Source organism: Dendrobates tinctorius, unplaced genomic scaffold (assembly GCF_039654945.1).
Source record: "Dendrobates tinctorius isolate UK_male_01 unplaced genomic scaffold, ASM3965494v1 ptg000189l, whole genome shotgun sequence".
Classification (NCBI taxonomy): Eukaryota; Metazoa; Chordata; class Amphibia; order Anura; family Dendrobatidae; genus Dendrobates; species Dendrobates tinctorius.
Window position 1 is genome coordinate 767,028 of NW_027361856.1, and position 10,869 is coordinate 777,896.

Here is a 10,869-nt window from a genome sequence, read left to right on the forward strand (position 1 = left end):
CACATACCCGTGTGTTACAGACATATACCCGTGTGTTACAGACACATACCCGTGTGTTACAGACACATACCCGTGTGTTACAGACACATACCCGTGTAGTACAGACACATACCCGTGTAGTACAGACACATACCCGTGTAGTACAGACACATACCCGTGTAGTACAGACACATACCCGTGTGTTACAGACACATACCCGTGTATTACAGACACATACTCGTGTGTTACAGACACATACCCGTGTGTTACAGACACATACCCGTGTGTTACAGACACATACCCGTGTGTTACAGACACATACCCGTGTAGTACAGACACATACCCGTGTAGTACAGACACATACCCGTGTGTTACAGACACATACCCGTGTATTACAGACACATACTCGTGTGTTACAGACACATACCCGTGTGTTACAGACACATACCCGTGTGTTACAGACACATACCCGTGTGTTACAGACACATACCCGTGTGTTACAGACACATACCCGTGTGTTACAGACACATACCCGTGTGTTACAGACATATACCCGTGTGTTACAGACACATACCCGTGTGTTACAGACACATACCCGTGTGTTACAGACATATACCCGTGTGTTACAGACACATACCCGTGTGTTACAGACACATACCCGTGTGTTACAGACACATACCCGTGTAGTACAGACACATACCCGTGTGTTACAGACACATACCCGTGTATTACAGACACATACTCGTGTGTTACAGACATATACCCGCGTATTACAGTATTACAGACATATACACGTGTACTATAGACATATACCCATGTATTACAGACATATATCCGTGTACTACAGACATACACGTGTATTATAGACATATACCTGTGTGTTACAGACACATACCCGTGTGTTACAGACACATACTCGTGTGTTACAGACACATACCCGTGTGTTACAGACACATACCCGTGTGTTACAGACACATACTCGTGTGTTACAGACATATACCCGTGTGTTACAGACACATACCCGTGTATTACAGACACATACTCGTGTGTTACAGACACATCCGTGTGTTACAGACATATACCCGTGTATTACAGACACATACTCGTGTGTTACAGACACATACCCGTGTGTTACAGACACATACCCGTGTGTTACAGACACATACCCGTGTATTACAGACACATACTCGTGTGTTACAGACATATATCCGTGTGTTACAGACATATACCCGTGTGTTACAGATACATACCCGTGTATTACAGACACATACTCGTGTGTTACAGACACATACCCGTGTGTTACAGCACATACCCGTGTGTTACAGATACATACCCGTGTATTACAGACACATACTCGTGTGTTACAGACACATACCCGTGTGTTACAGCACATACCCGTGTGTTACAGACACAAACCCGTGTATTACAGACACATACTCGTGTGTTACAGACATATATCCGTGTGTTACAGACATATATCCGTGTGTTACAGATACATACCCGTGTATTACAGACACATACTCGTGTGTTACAGACATATATCCGTGTGTTACAGCACATACCCGTGTGTTACAGATACATACCCGTGTATTACAGACACATACTCGTGTGTTACAGACATATATCCGTGTGTTACAGACACATACCCGTGTGTTACAGACACTTACCCGTGTAGTACAGACACATACCCGTGTGTTACAGCACATACCCGTGTGTTACAGACACATACCCGTGTGTTACAGACACATACTCGTGTGTTACAGACATATATCCGTGTGTTACAGACACATACCCGTGTGTTACAGACACATACCCGTGTGTTACAGACACATACCCGTGTGTTACAGACACATACCCGTGTGTTACAGACACATACCCGTGTGTTACAGACACATACCCGTGTCTTACAGACACATACCCGTGTCTTACAGACACATACCCGTGTCTTACAGACACATACCCGTGTCTTACAGACACATACCCGTGTGTTACAGACACATACCCGTGTGTTACAGACACATACCCGTGTGTTACAGACACATACCCGTGTGTTACAGACACATACCCGTGTATTACAGACACATACCCGTGTGTTACAGACACATACCCGTGTGTTACAGACACATACCCGTGTGTTACAGACACATACCCGTGTGTTACAGACACATATCCGTGTGTTACAGACACATTCCCGTGTGTTACAGAGATATACCCGTGTGTTACAGACACATACCCGTGTATTACAGACACATACCCGTGTGTTACAGACACATACCCGTGTGTTACAGACACATACCCGTGTAGTACAGACACATACCCGTGTGTTACAGACATATATCCGTGTGTTACAGACACATACCCGTGTGTTACAGACACATACCCGTGTGTTACAGACACATTCCCGTGTGTTACAGAGATATACCCGTGTGTTACAGACACATACCCGTGTGTTACAGACACATACCCGTGTATTACAGACATATACCCGTGTGTTACAGACATATACCCGTGTGTTACAGACACATACCCGTGTATTACAGACATATACCCGTGTGTTACAGACATATACCCGTGTGTTACAGACACATACCCGTGTATTACAGACACATTCCCGTGTGTTACAGAGATATAACCGTGTGTTACAGACACATACCCGTGTGTTACAGACACATACCCGTGTATTACAGACACATACCCGTGTGTTACAGACACATACCCGTGTAGTACAGACACATACCCGTGTAGTACAGACACATACCCGTGTAGTACAGACACATACCCGTGTGTTACAGACACATACCCGTGTGTTACAGACATATACCCGTGTGTTACAGACACATACCCGTGTGTTACAGACACATACCCGTGTGTTACAGACACCTATCCGTGTGTTACAGACACATACCCGTGTGTTACAGACACATACCCGTGTGTTACAGACATATACCCGTGTGTTACAGACACCTATCCGTGTGTTACAGACACATACCCGTGTGTTACAGACACATACCCGTGTGTTACAGACATATATCCGTGTGTTACAGACACATACCCGTGTGTTACAGACACATATCCGTGTGTTACAGACATATACCAGTGTGTTACAGACATATATCCGTGTGTTACAGACACATACCCGTGTGTTACAGACACATACCCGTGTGTTACAGACACATACCCGTGTGTTACAGACACATACCCGTGTGTTACAGACACATACCCGTGTGTTACAGACACATACCCGTGTGTTACAGACATATACCCGTGTGTTACAGACATATATCCGTGTGTTACAGACACATACCCGTGTGTTACAGACATATACCCGTGTGTTACAGACATATACCCGTGTGTTACAGACATATATCCGTGTGTTACAGACACATACCCGTGTGTTACAGACACATATCCGTGTGTTACAGACACATACCCGTGTGTTACAGACACATACCCGTGTGTTACAGACATATACCCGTGTGTTACAGACATATACCCGTGTATTACAGACACATACCCGTGTGTTACAGAGATATACCCGTGTGTTACAGAGATATACCCGTGTGTTACAGACACATACCCGTGTGTTACAGACACATACCCGTGTGTTAGAGACACATACCCGTGTAGTACAGACACATACCCGTGTAGTACAGACACATACCCGTGTGTTACAGACACATACCCGTGTATTACAGACACATACCCGTGTGTTACAGACACATACCCGTGTGTGACGAACAGCCCACCGCCGTTCGTCCACTTACGGGCGACGACTAACGGGGGTCCCGCTGCCACCAAAACGCGACGGACAGCGGACCCTGTGTCACCACTATGTCACAATCCCACCACTGACACGGGTGTATCAGCGGACGGAGGGACGTGACACAATGCCGGCACACAGCTATCACAGGCACCGTTGGGGCTTATCTTAGTTATCCCACCACCGGCACCATGTGACAAATATATCCAGCAAGCTAATCTCGCTCTACAATTTGCCGCAGGGGGAGTTTAATTTGGATGCCCCACCACTGCTATCAATCTTCCAAGTACTGCGGGGATTTATGTATATCCCACTTTCTCAGTTCCACTTTGGAACTCGCAGCTCTCCGGCGCCCCCCTTACCCTCAGGTCAGTCAGGGAACTGCACCTAGGATAATTGGTCGCCGGACGGGCTGCCTGTTGTGAACCGGCAATTAGGCTTCTGCAGTAAGGGAATTATCAATGCTGTGGCTGCAGACCCTTATTCAGCAATATAAGACCCTTCTGTACTGCCAGCAAGCCGTAATAGCCGTACACAACGCGCTGCCACCAGTCACGGTTACTTAATTCACAGTGTTAAATTAAGAGGGTCCGTGGCAAACCCTTTGAATTAGTAGCGATTATCTATCAAAGGCGTATAGTTCGATTCTTAGAGCATGGAGACAGATCTAAATAATTTCATTTATTTTCCGAAAGAGGACAGTGATTACAGATAAAAGTTGCTATAAAATTGAGACATAAAATATGTACAGTACAGGTATAAAATAAAAGTGGAGAAAACAAAGAGATTACACTCACAGTTCCATATTGTTCCTTAGGCAGACCATGCGGCTAAGGTGGGTGGAGGCGGAGCTGCACTTCTCCGCTCATCTGGATCTTTCTAGCACGACGACTTGAGCTGTTCTGAGCTGGTTTGCCCAGGAAATGCCTTATAGACTTTCCTATGTGACATCACAGAGAGGTGCATTCTGGGTTGATCCCACCTCTCTTATCCAAGTTATGTTTTGGCTACAAAACTTAGATTAGCTATAACTTTATGGGAGAAGCTGGTATGGACTCATCAGTGGTATCATGTTTCCCAGCGTAATGAGCCCATCAAGAAAACATCAAACATCTATGCGATATGACCGTCCATTTGGGCGCAAATCCTATCTCATGTTCTGGACAGGGTAGAACTTCGAAACATACGCGGTCTCGAAGCTGGGACCGCTCAGGTTACAAAAATATGATTTTCATATCTCTAGGGCATTTGGTTCTTATGGTATAGTCTCTCATAGTTTTATTCGTTTCAAACAAAGAAGTTTTTCCCGCTCTTTTTTTTCTCTTTCAGCTGAGAGAAGCCAAATGGTGTGAGGAAGATGGTCTAGCTAATTAACATTCCTGCTCTTCCAGAGGAAGTGGCAGGGTTGATAAAACCTGGGGGGAAGGAATTCCTACTACTGAGAGTTTACAATGTCCTAGGATGGAGGATTTGTTAGCACATTGCAACAGAAAACATATCTTCGGGCATTGTACATCACACCGTGTGTTACAGACATATATCCGTGTGTTACAGACATATATCCGTGTGTTACAGACACATACCCGTGTGTTACAGACATATATCCGTGTGTTACAGACATATATCCGTGTGTTACAGACATATATCCGTGTGTTACAGACATATACCCGTGTGTTACAGACATATATCCGTGTGTTACAGACACATACCCGTGTGTTACAGACATATCCGTGTGTTACAGACACATATCCGTGTGTTACAGACATATACCCGTGTGTTACAGACACATACCCGTGTGTTACAGACACATACCCGTGTGTTACAGACATATACCCGTGTGTTACAGACACATACCCGTGTGTTACAGACACATATCCGTGTGTTACAGACACATACCCGTGTGTTACAGAGATATACCCGTGTGTTACAGACACATACCCGTGTGTTACAGACACATACCCGTGTGTTACAGACACATACCCGTGTGTTACAGACACATATCCGTGTGTTACAGACACATACCCGTGTGTTACAGAGATATACCCGTGTGTTACAGACACATACCCGTGTGTTACAGACACATACCCGTGTGTTACAGACACATATCTGTGTGTTACAGACACATACCCGTGTGTTACAGACACATATCCGTGTGTTACAGACACATACCCGTGTGTTACAGACACATACCCGTGTGTTACAGACACATCCGTGTGTTACAGACACATATCCGTGTGTTACAGACACATACCCGTGTGTTACAGACACATACCCGTGTGTTACAGACACATCCGTGTGTTACAGACATATATCCGTGTGTTACAGACATATATCCGTGTGTTACAGACACATACCCGTGTGTTACAGACATATATCCGTGTGTTACAGACATATATCCGTGTGTTACAGACATATATCCGTGTGTTACAGACATATACCCGTGTGTTACAGACATATATCCGTGTGTTACAGACACATACCCGTGTGTTACAGACATATACCCGTGTGTTACAGACACATATCCGTGTGTTACAGACATATACCCGTGTGTTACAGACATATATCCGTGTGTTACAGACATATATCCGTGTGTTACAGACATATACCCGTGTGTTACAGACATATATCCGTGTGTTACAGATATATACCCGTGTGTTACAGACATATATCCGTGTGTTACAGACACATACCCGTGTGTTACAGACACATACCCGTGTGTTACAGACACATACCCGTGTGTTACAGACATATATCCGTGTGTTACAGACATATATCCGTGTGTTACAGACATATACCCGTGTGTTACAGACATATCCGTGTGTTACAGACACATACCCGTGTGTTACAGACATATACCCGTGTGTTACAGACATATATCCGTGTGTTACAGACACATACCCGTGTGTTACAGACACATACCCGTGTGCTACAGACATATACCCGTGTGTTACAGACATATACCCGTGTATTACAGACACATACCCGTGTGTTACAGACATATATCCGTGTGTTACAGACACATACCTGTGTGTTACAGACATATACCCGTGTATTACAGACACATACCCGTGTGTTACAGACACATACCCGTGTGTTACAGACACATATCCGTGTGTTACAGACACATACCCGTGTGTTACAGACACATATCCGTGTGTTACAGACACATACCCGTGTGTTACAGACACATACCCGTGTGTTACAGACACATCCGTGTGTTACAGACACATATCCGTGTGTTACAGACACATACCCGTGTGTTACAGACACATACCCGTGTGTTACAGACACATACCCGTGTGTTACAGACATATATCCGTGTGTTACAGACATATATCCGTGTGTTACAGACATATATCCGTGTGTTACAGACATATACCCGTGTGTTACAGACATATATCCGTGTGTTACAGACACATACCCGTGTGTTACAGACATATACCCGTGTGTTACAGACATATATCCGTGTGTTACAGACATATATCCGTGTGTTACAGACATATACCCGTGTGTTACAGACATATATCCGTGTGTTACAGACACATACCCGTGTGTTACAGACATATACCCGTGTGTTACAGACACATATCCGTGTGTTACAGACATATACCCGTGTGTTACAGACATATATCCGTGTGTTACAGACATATACCCGTGTGTTACAGACATATATCCGTGTGTTACAGACATATACCCGTGTGTTACAGACATATATCCGTGTGTTACAGACACATACCCGTGTGTTACAGACACATACCCGTGTGTTACAGACACATACCCGTGTGTTACAGACATATACCCGTGTGTTACAGACATATATCCGTGTGTTACAGACATATATCCGTGTGTTACAGACATATACCCGTGTGTTACAGACATATATCCGTGTGTTACAGACACATACCCGTGTGTTACAGACATATACCCGTGTGTTACAGACATATATCCGTGTGTTACAGACACATACCCGTGTGTTACAGACACATACCCGTGTGTTACAGACATATACCCGTGTGTTACAGACATATACCGGTGTATTACAGACACATACCCGTGTGTTACAGAGATATACCCGTGTGTTACAGAGATATACCCGTGTGTTACAGACACATACCCGTGTGTTACAGACACATACCCATGTGTTACAGACATATATCCGTGTGTTACAGACATATATCCGTGTGTTACAGACATATATCCGTGTGTTACAGACACATACCCGTGTGCTACAGACATATACCCGTGTGTTACAGACATATACCCGTGTATTACAGACACATACCCGTGTGTTACAGAGATATACCCGTGTGTTACAGAGATATACCCGTGTGTTACAGACACATACCCGTGTGTTACAGACACATACCCATGTGTTACAGACATATATCCGTGTGTTACAGACATATATCCGTGTGTTACAGACATATATCCGTGTGTTACAGACATATATCCGTGTTTTACAGACATATACCCGTGTGTTACAGACATATATCCGTGTGTTACAGACACATACCTGTGTGTTACAGACATATACCCGTGTATTACAGACACATACCTGTGTGTTACAGACACATACCCGTGTGTTACAGACACATATCCGTGTGTTACAGACACATACCCGTGTGTTACAGACACATATCCGTGTGTTACAGACACATACCCGTGTGTTACAGACACATACCCGTGTGTTACAGACACATACCCGTGTGTTACAGACACATCCGTGTGTTACAGACACATATCCGTGTGTTACAGACACATACCCGTGTGTTACAGACACATACCCGTGTGTTACAGACACATACCCGTGTGTTACAGACATATATCCGTGTGTTACAGACATATATCCGTGTGTTACAGACACATACCCGTGTGTTACAGACATATATCCGTGTGTTACAGACATATATCCGTGTGTTACAGACATATATCCGTGTGTTACAGACATATATCCGTGTGTTACAGACATATACCCGTGTGTTACAGACATATATCCGTGTGTTACAGACACATACCCGTGTGTTACAGACATATACCCGTGTGTTACAGACACATATCCGTGTGTTACAGACATATACCCGTGTGTTACAGACATATACCCGTGTGTTACAGACATATATCCGTGTGTTACAGACATATACCCGTGTGTTACAGACATATATCCGTGTGTTACAGACACATACCCGTGTGTTACAGACACATACCCGTGTGTTACAGACATATACCCGTGTGTTACAGACATATATCCGTGTGTTACAGACATATATCCGTGTGTTACAGACATATATCCGTGTGTTACAGACACATACCAGTGTGTTACAGACATATACCCGTGTGTTACAGACATATATCCGTGTGTTACAGACACATACCCGTGTGTTACAGACATATACCCGTGTGTTACAGACATATACCCGTGTATTACAGACACATACCCGTGTGTTACAGAGATATACCCGTGTGTTACAGAGATATACCCGTGTGTTACAGACACATACCCGTGTGTTACAGACACATACCCATGTGTTACAGACATATATCCGTGTGTTACAGACATATATCCGTGTGTTACAGACATATATCCGTGTGTTACAGACATATATCCGTGTGTTACAGACATATATCCGTGTGTTACAGACACATACCCGTGTGTTACAGACATATACCCGTGTATTACAGACACATACCCGTGTGTTACAGAGATATACCCGTGTGTTACAGACACATACCCGTGTGTTACAGACACATACCCGTGTGTTACAGACACATACCCGTGTGTTACAGACATATACCCGTGTGTTACAGACATATATCCGTGTGTTACAGACACATACCCGTGTGTTACAGACATATACCCGTGTGTTACAGACATATACCCGTGTGTTACAGACATATATCCGTGTGTTACAGACATATACCCGTGTGTTACAGACATATACCCGTGTATTACAGACACATACCCGTGTGTTACAGAGATATACCCGTGTGTTACAGAGATATACCCGTGTGTTACAGACACATACCCGTGTGTTACAGACACATACCCGTGTGTTACAGACACATACCCGTGTATTACAGACACATACCCGTGTGTTAGAGACACATACCCGTGTAGTACAGACACATACCCGTGTGTTACAGACACATACCCGTGTGTTACAGACACATACCCGTGTGTTACAGACACATACCCGTGTGTTACAGAGATATACCCGTGTGTTACAGAGATATACCCGTGTGTTACAGACACATACCCGTGTGTTACAGACACATACCCGTGTGTTACAGACATATACCCGTGTGTTACAGACACATACCCGTGTGTTACAGACATATACCCGTGTGTTACAGACATATATCCGTGTGTTACAGACACATACCCGTGTGTTACAGACACATATCCGTGTGTTACAGACACATACCCGTGTGTTACAGACACATACCCGTGTGTTACAGACACATAGCCGTGTGTTACAGACATATACCCGTGTGTTACAGACATATATCCGTGTAGTACAGACACATACCCGTGTGTTACAGACATATACCCGTGTGTTACAGACATATACCCGTGTGTTACAGACACATACCCGTGTGTTACAGACACATACCCGTGTAGTACAGATACATACCCGTGTGTTACAGACATATACCCGTGTGTTACAGACATATATCCGTGTGTTACAGACATATACCCGTGTGTTACAGACATATATCCATGTGTTACAGACACATACCCGTGTGTTACAGACATATACCCGTGTGTTACAGACATATATCCGTGTGTTACAGACACATACCCGTGTGTTACAGACACATACCCGTGTGTTACAGACATATACCCGTGTGTTACAGACATATACCGGTGTATTACAGACACATACCCGTGTGTTACAGAGATATACCCGTGTGTTACAGAGATATACCCGTGTGTTACAGACACATACCCGTGTGTTACAGACACATACCCATGTGTTACAGACATATATCCGTGTGTTACAGACATATATCCGTGTGTTACAGACATATATCCGTGTGTTACAGACACATACCCGTGTGCTACAGACATATACCCGTGTGTTACAGACATATACCCGTGTATTACAGACACATACCCGTGTGTTACAGAG